The sequence below is a fragment of the Notothenia rossii genome (genome assembly GCF_949606895.1).
Source record: "Notothenia rossii genome assembly, chromosome: 1".
Taxonomy (NCBI): Eukaryota; Metazoa; Chordata; class Actinopteri; order Perciformes; family Nototheniidae; genus Notothenia; species Notothenia rossii.
Window position 1 is genome coordinate 44015005 of NC_136912.1, and position 27549 is coordinate 44042553.

The 27549-nt window shown below is 39.7% G+C and overlaps 1 protein-coding gene and 1 long non-coding RNA gene across 5 annotated transcripts in view; one reads left to right on the forward strand and one right to left on the reverse strand.

The window, feature by feature from the left end:
• The window catches only part of LOC307041121 (potassium voltage-gated channel subfamily KQT member 5-like), a 198743-nt gene that overhangs the window by 30872 nt on the left and 140322 nt on the right, over positions 1–27549 (forward strand). The gene's annotated exons all lie outside the window — the stretch shown is intronic.
• Positions 19881–26446, reverse strand: LOC307041230. Its single transcript, XR_013808716.1, has 3 exons — positions 21538–26446; positions 20450–21142; positions 19881–20012 (listed from the first exon to the last, which is right to left on the reverse strand). It is a non-coding gene; the product is annotated as an uncharacterized lncRNA (long non-coding RNA).

Sequence of the window (27549 nt, forward strand, 5' to 3'; positions counted from 1 at the left end):
GAAAAATACTTGTCAAAGTAATTTATATTTTGGCCAGACTGCGGTGGCGAGGATTGTGAAGTAGAATTATTGCTCTTGGCAGTGAGCAGGGAGATGGAAAACAAACCTTCGTTATTGGTTTTATAGGAGGATTAAATATAGTTTAATGAGAGATTTTATTCATAATTTATATTTAGATCTAATCCCTCAAACTGTAAATTCTGCATACTTGCTGCCCGAAGCTCCCATGTGCCAGCCGTTTGCTCTGCAAGGCTTTATTCGTTTTTCTCCTTTGCGGAAAATTGAAATCAAAGACCCAGCCAGTTGTTCTGCACCAACTCAGACCTCACCAATTTCCTGTCGTGATTAACCAGTGCACTTCGTAGATACCCCAAAACCACAGGCATTTCCATATAATCTCACTTAAATTATAAGATACTGCAAAAATGCTTCATGTCTATATACAGTACTTCTTTCTACTCTTCTAGCTTTGCCATTTGTCTACTATGATTCCATTACATCTGGTCCCTTGTGTGCATTCGACAGTTTGACTGGTGTTTTACTACCTGTGACAGCCAAGTGGAAAACAAATATTTTTCCCTTGATTAAGTGGACCTGCAGACGGAATGCGGAAAGTTATTCATGAAAATAAACAGTAGGAGAAAAAGGATACACTACTATACAAAGCAACCCATCCTATACTGATACCAAGACTGAACTATGCCAGAAAGAATACAAATCTGATACTGCTGATATAGAATCGTATATATTATACAGTTATGGTCTAATTAAATAAAACGTCAGATATAAGTGAAAAATATCCACCCGATCCTCGACCTTTCTTAATTTTTAAGTCCAAAATCACTTTATTATTATATAACGTTGAGTAAAGCATATAACATTACTGTGGATAGTTGGCAATTTAAAAAAAATGGAATAATCGATAGACAGTCTTATCGTTGCATCTCTATGATGAAGAAATTCAATTCATTTTTGGATAGAAATGTGATTGCCGATATTGTTTTTTTGGTTTGGTTTCTTTTCACCTTTGCATACTACTGCTTTGAAACCCTTAACACTAACTGGTGGGACCACCAAACTTTACCAGAGATTCCAAGGTTTTCAAAGATCTCAAGTGATGTACCAGGCAGAACTTTTGGACAAAACACATGTGCACAGACGGAGAAGCACATGAGCGCAATTAAGGCACAATTAAAGCACATATGCCCAATTAAAAGCACTTTAATACAACATTCTTAAAAACACAACAGACACAGAAGCATAAACATCGGCACAGATAAAAGCACATTTTACACTTATTTTCTGCACAATATATAATTATAGAATACATAATCAAATAGCCACTTCTCTAGTAGAGGCCTGGGGACTTCTGTCTTGAATTTGATGAGTGTCAACATCATCACTTCAAATAAGAGCTGGAACAAACTGTTCTAAATATAAATATAATGCTGTCAGACTGTGTGGAATGTTGTGTTCAATTTAAAGACAACTATGGGGGAATATAAATGAAAACCTGCATAGGAATTGGTAGGGTTATTAAGGAACTAGCTCTTTGAGGTTTCTCATGGGCCTCTCTCAGAACTGTTCACTTTGCTGACATGTCTCAGCACACTGGGGCTTCCCCTCACACCTCTGCACACAACCACCTTTCATTTTTAGCATCCGCCAATGTAAGTGTGTTCACTTTTAGTCATGCTGTCAGGAATCAGCTTGTTCTTTCTCAGAATAACTTCTTAAACAAACAGTGGTTTATGTCTTCACTGTGCAACACTTATGGTCATCATGTCCTGTATGTGACAGTAAGGACTGTCAGATGGGAAGGATCAGATGCGAGTCTTTACTGATCCCAAAACATATCTTCTTCACACGTCTATTCTGGTTCTAGAATGGCCCTTTGCCCTTTGAAAAACACCAATCGAGCCAAATGAACCCTTCACTCAGGGAAAAAAAAGAATATATCCCTCCAGCTGGCATGTATTAAAATCCCACATAGTCTTTCTTTCTTTTTTTGTTGTTGTTTTTGTTTCTAATTTAGTAAAAAAAAATCCCGGCTTTGTTTTGGCATAGGATGACGTGGACTCTGGTTTGGTTGATCTCGTCCTTTGTGACTTTGGCAAGTGTTGTTACTTGTTGTTATGCCTTGCACTACTTGAGTGGCAGCCTGTAAGAGCAGCTCCCCCTAACCTCTGGGTTTTTCTATTATATTTCCTTAATTTACCCTACGTTTTCTTTCACTTTATCTGTAGACTTTGTACAACCAATAAAGAATTGCTGTTATACTTCTAACTGCTACAGTATAGTTAACTCACTTATTTAATGAGTAAGCCTTTTCATTATATTTCTATTTTCTTTTGCACGGTCCCTTTGCTGTTGTAACTTTGTACATTTCCTGCCTCATTCATATTCCAACAGTCCTTTTAATCATTGTATTTCCCTCATTACGAATACAATATCTGATTAAAGCTCATAAAAACATTATTACAGTTTCCAAAACACAGAGTGGTCAGGCCCGATATAATTAAAATGCAGAATATATTTTTGAAGCTTGCAAGATCAATAAGGCACATGTTTTATGTCCAAACAATGCTCCTAATTCAAGCTAATCTACATGTTGTAGTAGTAGTAGTAATTACAAATGAAAAAACATATTGGTTTCAATCTTTCTTAATAGTAAAGATAATGTCTTTCTGTTTTGACAACTTACCATTTGAGGAAGCAGCTTTGGGCTCTGGTGTGGTTCACTATTTAAGTAAAACATGTTTTCTGTGTATGATAGGATAATCAGCACAGTCATTGATAATTGGAATAGCATTCAGTGCGTAGTCCAATGGTGCATTCACATGCTCCTCTGATGGTCCCGTTTCCTGATGGCATGTCATTCTTCTGACTTTGGTGTGTTTGTGATCTTTAAGTCCTAATATGGAATCATCATAGCATGCAAAGGATGTGTATGTTATTGCCTGAAGCATCAAACAAGTATATCTGTTTTTGGTTGCTACATCTTGATTGTGTGTTCTCATAAATGTTCCAAATCATCAACACATTTTTAGAGATATTTCACAGGAATGCAGCACACATCTTCCCCGTCATTCCTATTCAATCCAGAATCCAATTGGTAGACCTTCCACTGAGTTTTATGACAATCAGTACATTATGTTTTCCTTAATCCTTGTGACAGACACACACGGGAAGCCTAGAGTCATCCAAAGAAAATGATTTGTTTATGGCAGCAGGGAATCTTTATGACTGCAGGTTATTTCGTCACATAAACAGGAATTAAAGGTAATGAACGTGAAGTTTGAAAGACCTTAGCTAGCAGTTTCCAGCCTACGCAAACAATAAAGCATACCGTCTCTGTCATAATGAATATATTCTTTCAACCTGAGAGACTCTGTAATCCTGTATCTTGGCTTGTGGCTGGCTACTCATGAATAGAAGAATAGAATGACTTCTTCTGAACAGATTTCACTGCTTATGCATACACTGTGGCTCTTGCTCTGTCTCTATCTCTCTCTGTGCTCCTGGGTGAACGTTAATGCATGCCAAGCAGTTTCCGCGTCAACCATCTGCCGCTCCATCCTGACAGGCCTCTGATCCCAGGCCTTATGGTCCTTCTGCTTCCTTTGTAGCTAACCTGAACATGCTCGGGCCGTTTGGTGCAACGTTCAGCCTTTCTATTGTCAGATCAAAATCCCCACAGAGCTGTTGAGAAAGAGCAGAGACCAAAACTTTGATTGACACCATGCATTGGTTATTTTGTATTACTATCCAATCTCCTCCAGGAACCCTTCTTTAGCACCCCCTTGCAATGTTGAATTCATTTTACACCGGGACGTTTGTAGGTGTTTACCTCTAGTTTGCACAACAACGACTTTAAGCATACTTTTCGACCTTGAAATAGCTTGACTCCTAGTGAATATTACAAAAGGTTTTCTAGTTTGCTCCCTGATTATGTGTCCAACTGAATATGCGCGATATTGTTCGCTCCCTTTCAACCTAGTAACTTTACAATGGCTGACATCTGCAATAGCTTTTTTCGGCTAAAGGAAAGTTTTAGAAATATAAAACCTCATACAAAAGTCACGTTTGACTTTATTTGCAGTTTAAGTTGTTCTGTAAGCAGTTTTCCTTTTTATTATGTTACAATAGTAATCTATGGGTAAAAAGCTTTTTGGGCCCCAGGGAGATGTACAGCTTGAACGCAAGTCTAACTACTTCAGCTTTTACATTGAACTATTATGACTGTTGATTTATTAGGATAGTGTAAGCTAACTATCTAATTCACTTTTATCTAACGTCTTCAACTTACTTCATTATGTTAAGCCAGGGGTCGGCAACCCGCGGCCCTCGAAGCCGCATGCGGCCCTTTAAGCCCTCTGCTCTGGCTCCCTTGAGTTTAGACAAAAATAAGAAGGAAATAAAATAAAAGTATTTTTTAGGACTATTTATATTTTGTTGCATGGTTGAAAATGTTTTGTATCTTGTATTTTGAGGTGATACTGTGACACATAAATAAAAAACAAAACGGTTTTAATTAGGTCAACTAAAATATGCGTCACATCCTGCTACGGTCCCACGCCAGCGCCTTTTCCTGCGGGTGAATAACCTGACCTCCGGCTCGATGAGCGTACTATGAATAAATCAAAGAAAATAAAAGTACCGGAGGAACACAGGATTTAATTCTGCGTGGACAGAGTTATATGCTTTCACAGCAAACGATGCTGGTTTACCGGTATGTTTGATATGTAGAGAGAAGTTGTCAAAGGTGCTGAAGCCTTTACGTATTGAGGAACAACCATAGACTGTATATATAGGGAACAACATGGGAGAGGAAGACAGCTGACGATCTTCAGTCATAATTCAATGGGGTATGTAATTTATTTCAGAAAACACTTTTTTTTATATTCCATGGAATGCTCTTAACATCCCGATAGAAATGAATATATTAAATGCTTTGACAATAAATACATAACAATTTTATCTCTGGAAGCCGTAGCGCTCTAAAAAGCACGACAAATCATTTTAGCCGGCTCGGCTAAAATAACTGGATGGCCTACCTGCCTGTCAGCCTTCCATCTGTGCCCAAACTAATCTCGTGCCCTCATTGGTCATGTGCGCGTTCGTGTGTGTTGGAGGAAAGGCTCTGTAAGGAAGTCTGAAGGAAGAGGCAGATTTTTTCCGGTTGTGTATTTTCAAATTCTAGCGCACTCGAGCTGGTTTCTCAATTCTTACCTACCCTTAACTCTTTTTAGGGTGCAGCTATATGTTTTATTTATTTCAAAGTGGGCCCATTTTAATTATATTTGTTTTCCTTCAAATGTGCAGAAGACTCCCCATGTGCTGTGTTTAATTTATTTTAAAGTAGGCATGTGTATTATTTTTAATTCTCCTTTTAGGAGTTCTTTGTTTCTTATTAGAGGTTAACAGTTTTATATAATGTAATACATAGCCTAATAAATGCAAAACAACTGTAGTTTGTGTTTGATATAACAATAAATACAACTTTATAAGCTATCAAGCTATGAAATATGTTTTGCGGCTCCAGACAAACATTTTTTGGGGAAAAAGGAGCAAAATGGCTCTTTTGGTAAAAGAGGTTGCAGACCCCTGTGTTAAGCTAACTGAACTGCTAGCTTCTTTGCTAGCCAGTTTACTCATTTTTGATGTACTCTCAACTTGTGTTTAAATCTGGTACGAGTGTTGCTGGTTGAGTTAGACTTCTGTCTCCATGAACGAGCTGCTGTCCTGAGCGGCAGACTCTAATTTCTTTAGTGTCGACAGAATTACGACCTTCCCTGGCGGAACAACTCTCACTCAAGTGAACAGTTGTGTTTACATCTCTCAAGGTAGCTCAACACCCAGCAGACCAGCACTGAATGAAATGGCATCATATCATGCTCTCCAGTGTAACCTAATGATGCTCCATGCTCTATCACACTCTCCCTGTAGCCTTTTTAACTGGGCCCAACCACTGTTCCTCTAGACGTTTATGAGGATTGAAGCATGCAGCGCGTCTTTGTGGGCAAGTGTCTAGAAGACTTGTCTGTCATGGGCGATTCGAGTTGTAAAACTACTGAGAGCTGTTAAATCGTTGTTTTACACACTGTTTTCCTTTTTAAGACCGCCAGAATTGCTATTTCTAAGTGGACTAATTTGCCATTGTAAACTTTTACATTGTTATTGTGTCTGCTGTTTCTTTTGAACTCAGAGGTTTGGTCGATAAATAGGACAGAAAATGGGTTTGATGAGTGTTTGTAATAGTGGTTTCTCTATTTGAGGACAAATGTAAAGCAGGACTCATTAAAACTGAGCCCATCCGTGGCAGAGACAAAAGCATTTGTCTATTACGGTGCTGTAAAAAAGTGTGAAGTTGCATGCATAATGGCTTAGTCTCTAATTAAACTGGGACACAGAGGACTAGTTTAATATGTGCTCACGCAGACAGCAGCATGTTATTGTTCCACGAAAGAGGTTGCACAATGTGTTTCCTGGAAGAAGCATGTTCTCAATTTTAAAACGGCAATAAGATAATTAACAAACGACCAAACATAATGAATATGAACAGAGTGTTAGCCATCACATGGATGTTCAGTATTAAACTAATATTTGTTGTTATATATAACATAATTGTCATGGTTGAGTTGCTATAGGCTTGGAGTGTCGAGGGACTTTCACATTTCACCTTTCACCTCTCTTTTCTCTTTTGTTCATCTCTATGCACTCATGTCCTCTATATTTATGCTCTTATGAAATATAAATACGCCTCACACGGCATGTGGTAAGTAATTAAGGTCACGTCTGTATCATGAGTAATGGCTGTGCCTGTTGTCGTGGTCCTGCCTGATAACCACTCCACTATCTTTTTTTGGCAGCACCTTGAAGACTTTTGTTATATATCTCCACAATATCCATTGTTTTATTTGGAGTGTCTATGCAGTTCATTTATTAGCTTTTTTGGACATTAGCCAATAGAGGCACAAGTGTTACATAGTGATGTCATGTTACGGGAGGAAACAAAGGAGTCCAATGGAGGCGAGAAACTCCCTCCTCCCTCTGGAGGCAACACAGGGATTTTAGCATTTGCAGACCATGTAACATACTTTAGGAAAGGGAAAACCCAAATCAGCATAATGGGACCTCTTTAAGACACTGAAGCTCTGAAAACATTTTACTTTTTTTCATCATTACTTTTGTTGTGTTCTTGCAACTTATTCGAGTTTACAGTGTATGTCACCTGATTGCTTTCGATACTGACACCAGAGGACAGGGCCACTGAATTGCTGTTTGAAATCCAAACACTTGAGGTAGAGAGAAAAAAACTGTATGTACTGTACTTTATTTATCTCTCAGTGTAGAATGAAGGAGTGAATCATGTTAAGATGTTGATGAATGGGATTTGAGCGGCAGCTGCCTGCCTGTTGGCAGGCACTTAGCCTGCATCGCTTCTCCCACTCATTCACTGTCACGCTTTAAATTTGAACCCATCAGCTGTTTCACACCGTGTACTGCCTTAATACACACACGCACACATCACAGTATCATCTAATACATGAACACAAATACAAATACTCATCCAACGACCACTCAAGCCTACACCACCCACCACCAGGCATGCAACCACTTAAAGCCCACACATTGTCACCTCAATATGTACATCCACCTATGCATCCATCTGTTGATACTCCACACCTACATACATATATATAAACACACAGTATATATATACCAGAGGCGAACCGTGTCTATCACAACTGGACCTTCTGTAGACACACACACACCCCCCGCCGCCACCGCCGCAAATGAATTGCTACGTCGCATTCATCTAGATCCTCTGTCTCGACCAGTGAACTAACGGTACCCTGGAACCGAGGGAAACAAATCAATATATGATTGGTTGATCAAACTGTCAGTCCAAACATACACTCTCATTCAGTGTAAGGGCCAGGGCCTTCTATCAAGGATATAGAATACCTTGGTTGAAGGATATTCTACCCAGAGACCCAGAACAAGATCTGATTGGTTGCATTTTCTTTCTCAAACAAAACCACGTAGTGCATGGACTGAGAAAGATAAACAAATCAATGTAACACTGTAATATTACAGATCAACAACAAAGATACAATTCTCATTTATTCATTTTATTTACATTTTGAATTTATATAATTAAATCGATTTTTTTGTTTGTTTTATCTGAGTGTTTCAGGGTATTCTCTGAATACCTTGAAGGCCCTGACGGTTCACCACTGATATTAATACATGTATCCACTCTGCATGAACATTCATGTGTTGTCACAAAACATCAAGTAAGCAGCCCAAAAAAAAAAAGGCTTATCGGTTATAGGATGTAGAAATTAGGAGTAAAAAAACAATATGATGTACTCCAACTGGGAGTCCACATGCTGCCACCAGAACAATTCTCACCCTCAGCCCTATGAGGGGTGTAGGATGGCAAGAATAAGGTTAATCAAGCAGAAATATGTTTGGTTTCCTATTGTCTAGGGCAGAGGTCGGCAACTATGAAGGTAGATATGGTGCAAAATGCGAGAGCGTCTAAAACCTGATGTGAGCACTTGCAGAAAAAAAATCTGAGCTTGTGTGCATACATTTACACTTGTATAAAATATCCACGTAACTGTGAACCAAATGTACACTTGTATAAAATATCCATGTAACTGTGAACAAAATTTGAAGTCACAGAAGAAGAAAAAAAGTTTTGTAGCTGGTAGAAAAAAAATGAACTTAGTGATGAAATGTTCACTTGCAGAAAAATACATATTTTTTAAATATATTTTCCATTACAACTGCAACTTGGTTATTACAGCCTCTCAAATCAGTCATTACAACTTGAGGAATCTGCTCTGTGGCAGTATAAATCGACGAATCTGTGGTCTTGACTTTTGCAACACTTACGGTGACCAGGTCCCAACAAACGAAATGTGGGACAAGGAGTATGTTTGTGTGGGACAATGTGGGACACCCTCTCAACAGCACCCCGGAAAAAAAATCTCTTTCTATTCTGTTTCATTTGGTTTATACAACAGCATCCAATAAACCAGGGGTGGGGAACCTCCGGCCTCCGGGCCGTATACGGCCCGCGAGACCATTTGGTACGGCCCTCGAGGTAATTTATAAACACACGCAAAAAAGAAAAAAATTCAAGAAATCTAGACCGCAAAATAATTAAACAAGCTTGTTTTTCCTGGCCAAGGTCAGGGTCCTTGAACACAACACGAGCCTAACGTGTCATCACGTGGTATATGTCTCGTCTGACAGGAGTGTAGTTCTAACGGAGAGCACCAGAACGCGGCTCCGGGCCGGGACTTCACAAATTGCAAGACCCATAGGGAGCTGTACACATGCCGCAGTTTTTGCGTGGCTGTGTCTTTTGTTGAAAGCCCAGTGGCGATCTGTTCATCTGTCATACTGATCATACAGTCAATAACGTTGTTGTTATTAGCATCTGGTTAGCTAGCTATGCTAACGAATATGAGAAGCTTTTTCTCCAACCAGTGAGGTAAAGGCACATCTTTATATGATCATTATAGTTATAGAAAAATAAGAGAATAAAGTAAACAGGTATACAATACTAATATGACAGTAACAAAAAGTTGTTATTAATAAACAAGAATACAGTTTAAAAGGGAAGTGATTTGTAAAATATCCATAAAGAAAAAACTCTGCTTACAGTTCTGTTTCATATGGGTGTTGAGAGAGATGTATCCATAGATCTCTTCATGTTGCTCTCAAAGTGCACCAGATTGATGGTTTTAACTTCAACATTTTAAAAAAATCTTCCTGGTGGTGCATGCCCCCAACCCCCCCGAGATGAGGTTAGATCCGCCCCCCACTTAAATCATGTCCACATGGATATGAAACTAAATACATTTGCACACATCTTGTGTCCATATCTTGAATGTGCATGAATGCGCGGGTCATGGTCAAATATCTGGATTAAGAGGTTGCTTTTTCTTTGCACAGCATGAAAGAAATGCGAAATGAATGGGCTGTGATTTGAGTTTTTTAAACAGACGTTGAGTTCAATCATTTGTACGGCCCTCGAAGGATGTTGTAAAAATTGAAATGGCCCTTGAGAGGAAAAAGGTTCCCCACCCCTGTAATAAACAATGACAGAAAGTGAAGTCAAAATGCAGTAACAATTTAGTATCTTGATAAAGAAAACTAAACTAAGGCTAACCAAGGCACTTCAAGTGTTTAGAAATGCATCTTCCTAATGCAATTAATGTAAATTAATAGATAAAATAAAAACATAAATAGAAATCAAAACTGGCCAGGAGGGAACAAAAACATAATAATACATAAAATAAAATAGCTTTCAGCTTTGTCCATCACAGCAACAACAGGTGGGCCCCCCCACAGTGTGTGGGCTATTTTGTCCCCTAGAACCACTGGTGTCTTTAACTCTGTCAAACAACTCTCCACAGAGGCAGGGGCAAGCACATCTGTTATTATGGACGCTGCTTTTGTACGACCACATGACATTTTCTTTGCTATCTCAGAGTCTGGAAAAATGGTCGGCGCTAGCTTGTTACCACAGTCATTTGACCTGTATGATTGGGAGTGTTGCATTGTATTGTAAACACTTGTTATTTCTGCTGCTGTTACCTTGTCTGAGTGGCCATCATTTTTTTGTTAGGTCAAGAGTGGGACAATCTTTTCCCGGAAGGAAAAGCATTTCAGTCTTGTCAAGGTTGAGCTTGAGGTGGTGAGCAGACATCCACTGAGAGATGTCAGCTAGACAAGCAGAGATGCTTGCGACGACCTGGGTCTCTGAGCGGGGAAAGGACAGAATTAATTGGGTGTCGTCAGCGTAGCAGTGGTATAAAAACCCATGCGGGCTAATGACTGATTAGAGTTTTTGTACAGGGAGAAGAGGAGGGGACCGAGAACAGAGCTCTGAGGGACCCCTGTAGTTAATTGACAAGGGTCGGACTCTGACCCTCTCGAAGTAACCCTGTAGGTACGGTCTTTGAGGTATGCGGTGAGGAGGGAAAGTGCAGAGCCTGAAACTCCAAGTTCTTGGAGAGTGCGATGGAGGATCTGATGATTCACCGTTTCGAATGCAGCAGACAGGTCCAGAAGGATGATGACAGAGGAGAGGGAGGCTGCTTTAGCCGTGTGCAGTTCCTCAGAGACAGCAAGGAGGGCAGTTTCTGTTGAGTGACCTGCCTTGAAACCAGACTGGTGCGGATCCAGAAGGTTCTTCTGATGGAGATAATAGGAGAGTTGTTTAAAGACAGCACATTCAAGTGTTTTAGACAGGAACGGGAGGAGAGAGACAGGCCTGTAGTTTATAACATCAGACGGGTTGAGAGTGGGTTTCTTTAGGAGAGGGTTTACTCTTGCCTCCTTGAGACTGTTTGGAAAGTGACCAGAAGTTAGAGAAGTGTTGATGAAATGGGTGAGAAACGGTAGAATATCAGGAGCGATAGTCTGAAGGAGGTTTGAGGCGATAGGGTCCAGAGGACAGGTGGTAGAGGTAATGAGGGTAAGAACCCAACTTGGAGAGAGAGGGGAAAAGGAGGTCAGTGTGTGGGTGAACGGTGGGTCTGGTGACCCGGCGGTGAGTAAAGGTGAGTCAGAAAAAGATGAGCGAATATCATCAACCTTTTTTTCAAAGTGGTTAACAAAGTCGCTTGACAGAAGGGAGGAGGGGGAAGGGGCTTTGGGGGGGTCCAAGAGGGTGGAGAAGATGGAAAATAGTTTTTTGGGATTGGAATAGGAAGATTGGATCTTATCTTGAAAGAAAGTGCTTTTTGCCTGAGAGATCGAAGCAGAGAAAGAGGAGAGGAGAGCCTGATAGGTTAGGAGGTCATCATGGTGTTTGGATTTCCACCGTTTCTGCTCTGCTGCCCAAAGGATGGTTCTATTAGCACGCAGTGCGTCATTTAGCCAGGGAGCAGGAGGGGACTGACGAGCCTGCCGAGATGTGAGAGGACAGAGAGAGTCCAGAGAGGATGAGAGAGTAGAGAGGAGAGTTTCTGCAGCAGAGTTTGGAGGCAGGAGTTGGAACGAGTCAGAGGAAGGGAGGGCTGAGAGCACCAATGAGGCAAAGGTAGAGGGAGAGAGGGAGCGGAGGTTACGGCGGACAGGTGCAGAATTAGAAGAGGTTAGTTTGTTAGGTTTGGAAAGGGGTAAAGAGAATGAAATGAAGAAGTGATCGGATGTGTGAAGCGGGTTTACAGAGAGGTTAGAAGTAGTGCAGTTCCTTGAGAATATGAGATCAAGGACATTGCCAGCTTTATGAGTTGGTGGGGATGGAGACAGTGAGAAAGCAAAGGCGGTTAAAAGAGATGTTAGTTCAGATATCTTCCCTGTCTGGAGGTTGAAGTCTCCGAGAAGTACAGCGGGAGGGCTGAAACTACTGAAGCCAAACATTAGCCGCCGTTAGCTTAGCGCTGCCATGTGACCGCAATGTTTATTTATAGCATACATGCTAACCTTTCCAAATCCAAAAGAGGTAGGTTTGCGCGCGGCAAATGTGCACCAGCAAATTAGGTAATCAGAAGAAATGGAACCCCAGTAATTATATAAACCACATATTTAACATATGGCATAATTTTATGCTGTTTGGTAAACCAGGGTTGCCAACTCTCACGTATCCGGCGTGTGACACACGCTTTAACCCTCAATCTCACGCTCTCACGCTGCCCAAACTATTCTCACGCCAAAACAAGAATACCGAAGACTAGAAACGGTTTTGAAAACTTTTGTCACGTAGTGATCGTCTTCTCAATAGAACATCTTTGATAATGTCTTCTGGCCAATCAGAATCAAGATAACGGTGTGGTGTTGTTAAAGGAAGTCCCGACGGAGAATACTTTTGCTGTAGTACATCTCTATATACATCGATACAACATTACATGTTGATAGAAATCAACACGTAATGAAATAAGACCCCACGGTTTGATGATTGATGGGTGTGTGGGCTGTCTTTCATTTTGACACACAGAACAATGGGGGCTGTCCACATCCACCCATATCCACAATGTAAAGTAATTCACACAGCCTCCTCCCTCTTCTCTCTGTGAGGAGCAGCAGGGTTCAGCTTTCAGAACAAAGTAACAAAAAACTAAAATGGCATTCATTTTTTTTAAATATGTCGTGTAGTAATAGATTTATTTATTTTTCTTCTCAAGAGAGTACCAAAATGTGTATTTTATGTTTGTATTTAAAAAAATCTCCTGGGGGAGAATCCCCCCAGAGCCCCCTGCAGGGGTTGGGTTTTCAGCACGTCAACTCTTTCACCTGTGGGGAAATTGCAGGATTGGCTCCAGGTCGCCCTTTTTATTTACTACAAGACAAATGTGCCTTTTTATTTCATATAGTTCAATTTGGATTGAGACAGGGAAATAATCTAAAGCTCACGTGTGGCGTTTCACTGTCAAGGGGAGCATGTATGTAATTACATTGCAAATACTGACTTGAGCCCCACCACTGTATCGGTTAGCCCAGGGGTCGGCAACCCGCGGCCCTCGAGCCGCATGCGGCCCTCGAGCCGCATGCGGCCCTTTAAGCCCTCTGATCTGGCTCCCTTGAGTTTAGACAAAAATAAGAAGGAAATAAAATAAAAGTATTTTTTAGGACTATTTATATTTTGTTGCATGGTTGAAAATGTTTCGTATCTTGTATTTTGAGGTGATACTGTGACACATAAATAAAAAACAAAACGGTTTTAATTAGGTCAACTAAAATATGCGTCACATCCTGCTACGGTAGGGTGGCCATTTCCATAACACCAAAAAGGAGGACACTTCGGGATTATCTTTTAGTTTTTATCCTGGCTTCACTGAATCCTTCACACTCAAAACACAATAAGACTCTAGTGTACTAACCACAAGTTGAATGTCTATTTAAAATACTTTTGCCCTTTCCTGGCTGCTTCCAAGAGTTTTTTGTTTGTAAGGAGTCTCTGGTACATGTCTGTGCACTCAAATGTGAAGTTGACACAAATTTGCAGCTCTGCCTTGACACTGTCCACATCCAGACGATTTCTCTCATTTCTCCATGCTGAGGTCATCATTGAGAACACACGTTCTGTATGTGCATTGCTACATGGGATGGAGAAGATGTAGGCGCTGATCTTCCTCAGATTCACAAGTGGGACTTCTGCTTTGGAAAACAGTTTCAGATACCGCTCCTCACTGTGGCATCCTTCCATTTCTGAAGAGCTGAGAATAGCTTCCACCATGCCATATTCCTCATAGAGTCCATCCATGTCAATGTCTTTCAGGCTGCAGGCTTGGACTGCATCACTGTATTCTCCATAGGACACAGCAGTTGTGAGGCCAAGCTTTGACACTTTACTATGAAAGCTGTTCTCAGAGAAGTCATACCTTTCACTCACGTATTTCTTGGCTCTTTCATAGAAAACAAGAAAATCAGCCTCACATTTCTTAGCCAGATCAGGGGTTAGCTGCTTGAGTTTGTTGTTCACAGCAAAGCCAAAAAATGTGTCCTTTAACCTTCTCTCAAGTTTCCCTTTCAGTTCAGTCATTACCTTAAACACAGAGGTTATGCTGAATGATTTGGCCTCGAGTGCTTCAATGCAGTCTGAAAACACTTTCAGAATGTGACTGAGGAAGAGAAAATACATCTCAGATACTTCGTTGCCATCCTCTCCAAAGCATTTCCACAAAATCTTGGAGCATTCCTCCTCACCTAGACTCTGAAAGTAGCTGGTCAGGGGTCTCCAACACTTCAGGATTCTGTCAATAGATGGCAGCAGAGACAACCATCGCGTGACAACGTGCCGCAGCAGATTGCATTCCTCCACTTCCACAAACTCGCAGAATTCCTTCAACTGCGCCGTTCTGCTAGCTGAGATGCTAAAATGGCTATACACCTTAAGCACAACATTTTCAATGTCAATATCCAAGTTGCTTGCTGCATATCTTGTTGCATTGTGCAGAATATGGGCTAAACAGTTTGCAGCGAGCACGTCTTTTTGAGCCTGTTTCAGTTTCTGATAAACACTGTTGTGTTTTCCATAATTAACGCTGGCGTTGTCTGCTGCATATGCTGACATTTTTTTCACATCTAGTCCAGACATCTCCAGTTTAGATAGCAGCTGATTTGTTATAGCTTCCGACTTTTCGTTGCTATCACTGTAAAAATCCAACAGTGCATGTTGCACGCCCTCCTCAAAGTGAATATATCTCAGTACAATGGGGAAACACTTGATCGTACCTTTGTTTGATGCATCACTTGCCACTGAATAATGCAGTTCATTTTCTTTTATGTAATCCACATGCGTCTGGACAGAGTAGGGTGCTAGGATATTTTCGCACAAAGCTTTGGCTTTTGTTTTTCCACAGGTCATCCCTTTTGCTATTGATGAGTCGTTGTAGATTGTGCGATCAACTTTTATTCCACAGTCTACACTCCTGTATGACTGGTGATGCTTGACGGCATGATAAACTTTACAAAGTTCTGCTGCGGAGATTTTGTCATCTTGAGGCGATGAAGCTTCACGGGAAAACGATAAAAGTGAAGAGGCACCTGCGCTTTGATCGTTGCTTTTGTGCTTATCTGTGTTAGCATGTCTGTCGACAGCACCTTTTCCTTTGCTACTTACGTCCACATCGCAACGACACAACGTGCAAAAAGCATGGAAGTCGTCCTTTCGGCTTTTTGTGAGGAATCCATGCTCTTTCGACCATTCAGGATTAAATGAAGTCTTTCGTTTCGGCATTTCTGCGGTTTAACCTACCGCTAACTAGGCGGAGTTGGCTCATGAGCTAGTCTGCTAGCGCTAACGTCACTCTGTGCCACAGTGCCATGCCGTGAACGTGACGTCAAGAAGCACATGGCTAATTGTTTACGTTTATTAACCAATGAAATACAAGATATTTATTTGACATCACATTCAGCCAATAATTTGTAAGACCACAAGTCTTACAGGGATATATACTTACACATAACTTATTTTTTGTATTTCTTTGTATAATTGTCTATTTTTTTTTATACCCTAAAAGTATAAAATGGGGATCACCTCAAAAGGAGGACAAATGAGCGTCCGGCTCAAGGCTGCGCCGGCAGACGGACACAGACATTGAAAACCGGACTGTCCGACCTAAAGCCGGACGGATGGCCACCCTATGCTACGGTCCTGCGCGAGCGCCTTTTCTTGGAGGCGAATAACCTGACCCCCGGCTCGATGAGCGAACTATGGATCAATCAAAGAAAAGTACCGGAGGAACACAGGATTTAATTCTGCGTGGACAGAGTTAAATGCCCCTACAGCAAACGATGCTGGTTTACCTGTATGTTTGATTTGTAGAGAGAAGTTGTCAAAGGTGCTGCAGCCTTTACGTATTGAGGAACAACCATAGACTGTATATATAGGGAACAACACGGGAGAGGAAGACAGCTGACGATCTTCAGTCATAATTCAATGGGGTATGTAATTTATTTCAGAAAACACTTTTTTTTATATTCCATGGAATGCTCTTAATATCCCGATAGCAATGAATATATTAAATGCTTTGACAATAAATACATAACAATTTTTATCTCTGGAAGCCGTAGCGCTTTAAAAAGCACGACAAATCATTTTAGCCGGCCCGGCTAAAATAACTGGATGGCCTACCTGCCTGTCAGCCTTCCAACTGTGCACAAACTAATCTCGTGCCCTCATTGGTCATGTGCGCGTTCGTGTGTGTTGGAGGAAAGGCTCTGTAAGGAAGTCTGAAGGAAGAGGCAGATTTTTTCCGGTTGTGTATTTTCAAATTCTAGCGCACTCGAGCTGTTTTCTCAATTCTTACCTACCCTTAACTTTTTTTTAGGGTGCAGCTATATGTTTTATTTATTTCAAAGTGGGCCCATTTTAATTATATTTGTTTTCCTTCGAATGCCCAGAGGACTCCCCAAGTGCTGTGTTTAATTTATTTTAAAGTAGGCCTGTGTATTATTTTTAATTCTCCTTTTAGAAGTTCTTTGTTTCGTTTAGAGGTTAACAGTTTTATATAATGTAATACATAGCCTAATAAATGCAAAACAACTGTAGTTTGTGTCTGATATAACAATAAATACAACTTTATAAGCTATCAAGCTATGAAATATGTTTTGCGGCTCCAGACAAACATTTTTTGGGGAAAAAGGAGCAAAATGGCTCTTTTGGTCAAAGAGGTTGCAGACCCCTGGGTTAGCCCTACCATAGACTACCCAACAAAAATACTCTGGAGCCGCCACTGCCGACCCATATTGCGCATGCGCAGATCTAAGATCCAGTAGAAATGATAAAAAGTAAAAGTCTGCTGCTTATTGTTCTACTAGGCCAAAATAGAGTCAAAGAGTATATCAAAGTGAGAGTGTGTTAATTAATATATTTGGCCGTTTGTAGTAAGTCTGTAGATTTGTTTGTGTATGTGTGTTTTATAGGCCTCTCACGATAAATAATTTTGTTGGATACATTTTCCCGGAAATTATTGCGATAAACGATAATATTGTCGGCACCGTTGTATGACCATTTTAGACCACTGACATAATGATAATATATAATAATAATTCAAGTACATCCTTTCAAACTGCCAGTCACATTCTCATGTAAATGGCAATTTATCGAGTTCATTTTGATTTCTCGCACGATAAGTCAATTAATTGCTTATCGCGACAGGCACACAATAAAACAGTGGAAACAAAATGTGTTCACTTTCATTAGTGAATGAAACTGTGTGCCCTTTATAGTCTGTATCCAATATTGTTTATTTGTATATTCAAGCAATAGCTTAAATTTGTATATTTAAGCAATATTTGTATATTTAAGCAATAGCTCACGCCCCTTAGCTGTGATATAATGAGCATATACCACGGCCTGTCGTGAGCTATTGCTTTTATAAAACGGTTACCAAGTTTGGCAATATGAAAGAAAAATACACACTCTAATTTAAATAGTTTTTATTAGTAAATAATGATGTGCAAAATAAAATAGTCCCTCCGTTGCCTTCTGCACAAAACATAGTGCAAGGTGGTTGCTATGCAACAACACTAACAGCAAGCGAACATATTAGACAGAGAGCGTTGATCCATTATTTGGCTGTTTATTTACATTAATGTGTATGTTGCTGTTTATTGTGCAGCCACTGAAAAACTGTCCAGCATCAGTAGCATGGCTTACGTGGTCACTTGTATAGGTTGAGGTTGTTCGAGGCTGTTGCTTGGCGTGGCGAGAATATGGCTCCACTTTCTCCGGTCCCCGAGATTGGGCTTCCAGTACCTCTGGAGAGAGCTTTCGCACCTGTGGCCACTAACGGTCATAATTTCTCTGCTTTGTTTCAAGACCCGCATCAGAAAGCTTTTGAATGGTGGTACTTTTCCAGTTGGTCTATCTGCTCTTCACGTAGCTCTGCATGTCGTAGTTTAGGTACTTTTTTTTCTGGAGATAGGCACTGCTCAATCCACTCCTCAATGCTATAGTAAGATCCCCCCGGAGGTCGAAGTTAATCTTAAATGTTTCCATTTTATGCTTTGTAAGTTTGTTTCGTAACGGAAGAAATGTAAATATATTTATAAAACTGACTAGTCAAATCAAGCAATTTGATTGGTCGATAGTGTTTTTGCGGACCTCTTTGATTACAGATTTGAAAACATCGTTGCTTGCTTTAAAAGTAGCACAATTCCTTATGTTAAACCTTCAAAAGTATCTAGATATCCCTGCCCTAATGCCAAGGGAACTGCACACTGAATATGTTTTGATGTCTATGTCTGGACCGCTGCGTCAAAAAGGAGGGCTTCTGCCCCGTTACTTCTCCGCTGCTTTCTTGTTCCAGTATGAAAAGTATACTGTTTTTCTCAGACGCGGAGGGATACTGACTTGTTGTGAAAAGTAACTTACAATTCTACCCGTGGTATACGCTCAGTCAGCGCCATATAGATAGAAGAGTTACGACAGCGGAAGTCCAAAAACGGTTATCGTCACGTGATTCATGCAGACGAGGATTGTTCCCCGGAAGTTCACGGCGGGCAATGTGAATGCATTGATAACAGGAGATAGAACTACGATTTTTGGTAATTATTAGTGAATAAAGGTTTTGATTTGCAATATTTATACAACAAATCGATATGTGTATGTATTTACATCAATATGTTTTAAAAAATAAAATAGAATTTGCTAATATTAAGTGATAATATTAGGATTAGTGTGAACAACTAGTTTACATGTTAGGCTAACAGGGCCTTGGTTAAAGAGCCTGTTGCTGTTTATTTATAGCTTTGAATTCTTTAAAACCAATATTATCTTCTTAAACTTGTATGGTAGTCAGGAGCATCACTTTCTAATGTTTATTCATATATTTAGAGGGAGGGGATCTAAAGGAATGCTTCAAAATTCAGATTAGATTCATTTCTACCATTTTCTTAAATTCATGGTAGTTTAAGTAATCCCATGGTAATTGAGGACACAAGTTATCTAAATGAATAATGTCATCTTTATGGCTTTCACAAAGGACAGGAGGCCGACAGGTGACTATCAAAGGACTAGCAGCAGCAGCAGCAGCAGCATGATGATGATGATGATGTTAAATGTGTTGTTTTAGGAACATCCATTGCAAATACATGGAATTCAATAAACATTGAATAGCATATCATGCAGTTTGTCTGTGCCTTTTCCTCCGTGTTGTCCTGGTTTGCTGTGCTGCCTCCTAGTCGCCACCATGGTTTGCTGTGCTGCCTGGGGATGCTCAAATCGCTCCGAGAAAGGAGTACGAATGTACGGCTTCCCCACTGACACAGAGCGCAGGAAAAAATGGCTGGCTCAAGTCAGCAGGAGCAATTTCACGAGCAATAGCAACAAAATATGTGAGGATATTATATACAAACGGTGCATTTGCACTTTTTCACAAAACGAAAACCACACCATTGGGAAAGCTTAATGTTTTGTTTAATACAAAAAAACAGGGAAAGGCTTGAAAAACACAGAGTTGAGACTCAGGGTGCAGGGTGAGGGTCTCAATGCAGGTATTCAGGCTCCATTGAATCCCCCTCTTGTTCTTGTGCTGAAAGAGGGAGTAACAGACAGGAGAAAGGGTTATACACACCTATATAGCACACCTATTGGATGGGAAATTGCCTTGGGGAGATAAGGTGTGGTCTTTGTTCCCAACTGAAGTTATGGAACTTTATTATTTGTGAGTTTAACAAAGTATGACAAATGGCTTCAGTAACAGATGTGATATGAATATCTATAAAGTTGTCTCACATTCTTGGTCATATTTTATATACAGTATGTAATGAGTATAACATGTCCAGTAAGTATAAAGTGTTTCCTAATACTGTGTATTCAACCACTATGGAATATGTATGTGGGCAGACAAAACTGAGTTGTTCTGTGTGTGAAGTAACCTCAAGTCACTCCGCAGGCACATTTTGATGCAGACCAGTTTGTCAAGACAAAAAAGGGCAAGACTAGGCTGAGAGCAGAGGCTATACCCACTATCTTCGTGCATCGCCCTGTGGTCAAAAAGAGAAGGGCCCCTGCACCACGATTCACCCCGGGACCTGTATCTACAAAGCTCATAGCTCATGATCACAGCTATAGTGTGAAAGGTGACACAGGTATAATAAGTATGAACTCTTAGTAACAAAAGTCATATTTCTTATTTTTAAGTGGTATAATATTTTAAATGTTCGAAAATCTACAGTGCCATGTCTTCTACTTACATTAGTCTCAAAGATTGAGGGAAGAAGGGATGAGGAGACTGAGAGAAAGGAAAGTGAGGGTGAAGAAAGAGCGGACATGGCTAGTGAGGAGAGACAGGGAGGGTGGACACCACCCACTCAGCCAGCAGCCAGTCAGCATACGAGGGAACCAGCAGCCAGTCAGCATACAAGGGAACCAGCAGCCAGTCAGCATACGAGGGAACCAGCAGCCAGTCAGCATACGAGGGAACCAGCAGCCAGTCAGCATACGAGGGAACCAGTAGCCAGTCAGCATACGAGGGAACCAGCAGCCAGTCAGCATACAAGGGAACCAGCAGCCAGTCAGCATACAAGGGAACCAGCAGCCAGTCAAACAGATCTATTAAAAAAATTAAAGAGAAAATTAAAGAGCCAAGAAGGAATCCCCAAAAAAGCAAAGTCTCACTTAAGTCCCTCTCCCTTTGCCATCAATCCAAAATCAGCTGAGCTGCAACATTATACAGACAGGTAATAATCAACATAATCACAAGGACACAATATGGCTCTGCTAAAAACACTCACTCTTACACGCACCAAAGTTATATTTATCTAATATTTAACTCCCTCCACCCCCGCCCCGCATACAATCCCGTTTAGAAGCCCCTCTTCTCTAATTCAACAACGTTGGACGAAATAACATTAAGAGAACGGAATTTACAATTAAAAGGCTGTTCAACGTGTGTTGCTAACTTGATCCGGAATCCTAGCTTTATCTGTTATCTGTAAACGTTCCCTAAATCTACTAATTTAGGGATAATCCACTGACATCCTTTAATACACATGTTAATTTGAATCAGATGTACTGATAATATCCGCAATATAAATCTTTAAACTTCTTCTTACCTTTAAAAGTCTGTCACGAACGGTCTATTATGCTGCAACTCTACAGCTCTGCTAGCCTTGGCGCTAACTTCCGGGGAACGATTGAGAGGCTCCACGATCCGCCATTGCTGTAAAAAAGTGGTCCATTGGAGTGAACGGAGCTGACGTAACTCTCAGTCTATACGGCGCTGCGCTCAGTATATCACGGCTAAGAACCAATCAGATTGCTTGATTTGACTTGTCCGTTTTATAAATTGTATATATATCCTATATATATGCTAAGGTCCCGCTACTGACACGATAGCAGTCATTTCCTGTGCATATGTGTAATTAAACCCATGATATCCAAATCTCACTCCAGCCAGGCACCCAAAGTTGGAAACCCTGGGTAAACAGTGACATCAACGACAGGTTTGGTCTATGAAATGCCCGAAAAGTAAAAGAATGGGAGATAAATATCCCAAAGTCTCCACATTTTATTATAGTTTTTATGTGTTTCTGGTCCTCTTTCAGTTGAGACAGTGTAGATGAAGGATGTGTCAGGATGTAGAACTCTTGTGTGAACATTGGATAAAGCCAGGTTCATATTCTTGTTTCATGTTGTTGACATATTAGAGTCAAAGGTTTGCACAGAGCGAAATATCTTTGTGTTAAATCAGAAAATACTGCATTAAAAAAGTAATGTCCTGCATTTTTCTACTGATAAAGTGTAATATAAATAATGTACAGGCTTTCAGAAACACAGAGGACTGTTTGTATGATGGGATCACAGACACGCTGCAAACGGTGTCCGCCAAAAGTCGAGTCCAGTGTCTATGGAGTGTCATTTTTATTAGTTATAGTTTAGGAAGATTGAAAATCGGTAGGGAAAGCCAGCTAAGTCGGTAGGCGGTAGAAACATGTCAAAAGCGGTAGACTACCGCCCAAATCGGTACACTCTAAAAACGAATTCAGGCGACCTTTCACCTCCACTTAATTAAATGCATGGTTGCAAGATAAAAATGTGAGTTAATTGATTTAGATAAACATTTTAAGTTGCAAACATTAATTTATAAGTTGTGTTGACGTAATAATGTTGGTAATTACATCAACTTAATATTGTGTGTAATTTGAACTCTGATTTCTGCGTTAATTGACATACAACAAAATTCAAGTTGTAGTAGGTAATGCAATTGGCTTGATAACTTAATTGTTCTACACCTTGGGTTAAGGATTTCAAGTCCACTCCCACTGAACATGCCTGGACAAGTTCCGACAGTTAAGACAAATAGAAATATACAAAGGATATTTTAAGGTGAATGTCATCTTTTGTCATTCAAATACAGTAGATAGCCTTGTAGTTGCACTGTATAGGCAAATTGCTGTTTGACCAAAATGAGCAGCCTTTGAACTGTGAATAGTTCTGTGAGAGGATACAAAGTAGTAGAGGCTACTGTGAGAGTAAAAATACTTTGGTTACTATTGTGATATAACTTTTTATTTAAAATGAATCTTGGTGAAGCAGATCAAAGACATGCTTCTTGAGGTAGGATCGTTATTTAGAGTTGTCATTGAAATGCAAGTTGTTGGCAGTCACCCATTCAGAATATATTAATTTAGGTAATTTCTCTTTTTTTCCTTTTTCAAAAATAGCACAATACAATTGAAGTACGTAGAGAACTATAGCCATCCGCTGCCTTGTCTTGTACCTTGGAGAAAAGGAAGAGGACCTTTTCAAGGAGTTTAGCGACGTAATTAAAAATCTTTAAATAAAATAAAATCCATGGGCACAGTGACAAAAGCACTGCTCTCTGTCAGTTACATTTTAAAGTATATTGCACTTTTGGCCACACCCCAATCAATAATATCTTAGCAACATTCAGCATGGATAGGTGTTGACAGCAATGGCATGGGAAAAGGATTGTGTACAATTTGAAAAGTGTCTTCTGCTCTTCACTTAACCAGTTCAAATATTGTATGGAACCTGCAAAAAAGATGAGAAGATACACTAAAACTTGCACGGTTGTGATTGACAAAATCTGTCCACATGCATTTAAACACTAGGCAAAGTACTCAAAACCACCTCTCTGTGTCTTTAGGACCACATTTCCATGATGACACACACATGAAGACTCAATAGGTGAAAATAATAGCAGCGTAGCTTTAGCAGCTGGTAATAATGGCTCTGAATTCGCTAAGAGTGACAGTTTAAAAAGTATGCAGTTACCTGATCCATTATCTCTTATGCGCTAACCTATTATTTAATGTGCTTCAAAAGGACATGAATATCGCCATCATCAGTGACCGGTCCACCCCAGGATCTGACCATACGATGGCAACCATAGTGGTCGAGGGAAACAAATGAATGAGCAAGCATTCTGCGTTAAATGTGTTCATACTGTTTGAAATAATGACTGTCGGCAGTGTAAACATCTTTGTTACATCTTTTGTAAAATTGATGTGTGTGATCTGCAGATTGGTGGCCATTGAGAGTTTGTTACTGTAGTTTTACAAAAACTTTACAGATTTTACAGATTTGGCACTGGTTTTAAATATGCAAAGGCCTCTAACTTCGTTGTGATGGCAGCATTTATTTGCTGTGTGCCCATTTCCGATGGTAATATGGCTAATGTGTTTATTTATTATTTGTGGGGCAATTTCAATTTGTGTTATTTATCTTTTTTTTCAATATTTAAATGAAGCTCAGCACAAGTTCTTTCAGGAAGACTGGGTGTATATACATTCACTCCGCAGCTGCATATAATCAGCTCATCACAGGCGTTCTCTTTAACCTATTACATTTCACCTCATTCTCCAGCAGCCAATCAACGTGCTGCAGCCAAACTATAAAATGGTTCTCCTCTCTCCTGCAGTCAGCTGTAATTTCAGCTGTTCATGCACCTTATCATATGGCATGTGTCAATAAATGTTCAAACTAAATGAATTCTCTCCTGATTGAAACATCATGTGTTGAAATAAACAACTGCAGTTCAAAATAAAAAGTGAATTGCCTAATATTTTTGTTGTGGAATCAATTAATTTCTTTCTTTAAAGGCAAAAACATGAAAAAAATAAGAAAAAAAACTATTGAATAAAATATATTTGGAGCAACTTAATTTATAAATGGTTGTCAACTTAAAAACGTGTGTTCACAATGATGGTAATTAAGTACATACAACTTAAAATTCCTTTTAAATCATACGGTAAATCTAGTTGGAACAACTTAATTTTTGGAGTTATCAACTTAAAAACTTGTATCCCGAATGAGGGTAATTAAGTACATACAACTTAAAATTCCTTTTAAATCATATGGTAAAACTAGTCGGAACAACTTAATCTTTTGAGTAATCAACTTCAAAACTTGTGTTTATGCCACCAATTATTAAGTAAGTGGTAATTAAAAACACCTCTGATTGTAGAGGAAAAGCCTTCTCCCCTAACTCAAATAACTTTGTTGCTTTAAGACAATTTGATTAGAAGTTGTCTTAACTCAATAAACATCGATGCAAACTGTTGCGTTGATTTTCTTTGTTGAGCCAAGGCATTTGTTTTTAGAGTGTAGAGTTGGCAGGTATGTTATAGCCTAACGTTGCTTTTCACTTCTTGCGAATCTGCCATTTATCGTACAAAAATCCTTCAAGTGGTGTTATTGTGGAGATTAGCTCGGTGAACAAAGCATGTGGGTACCATAAACGTGAGAAACAAAGCCTATTTTTTGTAATATTTCAAAATCCAATGGAATCATATTTTTTGTCTCGGGAGCCCTTGCAATGCTAACTTGTTTAGCCTCAAAAATAGGTCAACTATACACCACTCTATTACAAATAATTGTATAAATGAAAGATTATGACGATATGTGACAGTCGTCTATGTTAAACAATGTGACATGTAGCAATATCTAGAATGCGAGAGGCCATTTTATCCGTCTCTCAAGCACAGAGGCTTCCTGATGGGGCCCCCTGGTGGCCTCTGGGTTAAAGGTACTGGAATGTAATCCTCTGTCTCTGACCAAGACCTTTGTTGACTGTAATTCCCAATTTCACTCTCCCCTCATTTCCTGTCAGCTCTCAATTGTCTATCTACAGAAAAATGTTCCTACCAACATGTGTTTGTAATATTTGAAATATTTACATCCCTGGATAACACCCCTCATCGATAATGAGTCCTTTAGGTAACAAGATTGAGATGTAGTTAGGAAAGAAACTTTTTTTCTGGCAGATTGGGTTTGTAGGGCTCAAAAGAAGAAATCTATTTGAAATGTTAAATGTAGAAATGTTATTCCCTTTTCTGAAACGTTGCACCACTAACTGTACTCTTGGTGTTTTATAAGTCAGCCGGACACAAAAACAACTATCAACAATCATGTCAAATGGCTGACAGATGTATATTCTCTAAAATCTAGTTTATATCGCATCATATTACATGTGAAGATATGTGTCATTTGTCAACCTTGACATGTGGCAATATGTAGAATTTGCCATTTTTAACCTGTCATGTGATGAGAGAGCATACGTTTATGGCAAAGGCAGATTGACTTATTACATCATGTATCATCTTAAAGAAAAATATGCACTAGAGACGTTATGAGAATGATCTAGGACATGAACTACACCTCCTCACTCATTATTGGGCTGTTTTAATACCCCTACTGCCAGTTTCTAGTTATGCCTTCTCCTATATCTGGTCTGGTGGTGGGGAACATACTGTATTTCTATCCTTTTTGATGCATGAAGTCCATATTTGTATTTAACGACATTATCTTTTCATAAGCAGGTAGAATATACAAAACCACAGCTCAAATGTAAATACAAAAAAGCAGTATTTGTGAGAGAAGTGAGCTCTGAGTCTTTGTGCTGCAGACTGACGGTGCAGAGAGAGAGAGAGGCAGAGCTGACAGTGGGCATTCATCTCCTAAACATCTACAGCCCTAATTAGAGGCCTAATTACACAGGGAAATGGGACGCAGGGGGAGAAAGAGGGAGGGATGGAGGAGGTGAAAGAGCAGAGGAGGTGGTGGGCATGCATGCTTTATATTGGCACTGCTAAAAAATAGACCTTTCCTTCATACTCCTCTCCACAACCCTCTCACATCTCATCGTCTGCACCATGTGACCTGCCCAGGTCGAAATCCCAGCAGCAGCATGTCTCTCCCTGAGAAAGATAATGTGGCATATTTTATGCCATGAATTCTGTACCTTTACCCCTACCAATTCATTTCCAGTGGAAGTGTCCTTGCACCCATTTTGAATGTTATCATCAGGCTGTTCATTGTGCGTTATCAGATCTTATAACACTGCTTGGTTGAATATTCCTTTCTGATGGGTCAATTTGGATATTCAGAGGTCTATTATTTCTTGATAGGAGACCGATGCTAGGCGTATCAGATCATTGCTAAGGATGCTCCCATCAAAGGACTATTTGAAGGCATATCAATCCACAGAAAGAATTCCAGTCAATTTAATGTCCACTGATTTATCAGGAGACAGCGTGGAGCAATATTAATTATTGTATTTGTGAAGAGCATGAAACTTTGGATTTGTAATGGCTGAACTGACAGCAGTAAAGAAAAGAAAAGACAGACTCAGTTCTAGCCGTTGAAATAGACAATTTGTTCTTAGCGTAAGCAATAAGATAAAACAAAATCATGTTTAAGTCTTTTGTTAAATTATTTATTTATTAGTGCAAATGCTGTTTACATCATTCCCCTATAGTTCTTCAAATCTTTATTAGTGCGAATATATATTTTGAAATATTCAGCTTTTTAAACTCTTTTTTTATTTTAACATGGAACTCAATGGGAGGAACCTTCAAATCCTCTTTTAACTTCACCGTGCGCCAAATGCCAGTCCTTCTACATACTTTCAGCTAGAGACTTTCAGTAGCTTCATTCAAACTTTAAAATGATCACAAGACCTTCAGCTATAAAACGTGTTCTTCAGATTTTTCACATCTTTTACACTTTTTGAGATATTGAACTTAGTTTGGAGCTTGGCAAAGAGGCCTTTTTCAGATTTTAACATTAGAGTGGATGGAGCAGCTCGTTAAGTCTAGAGT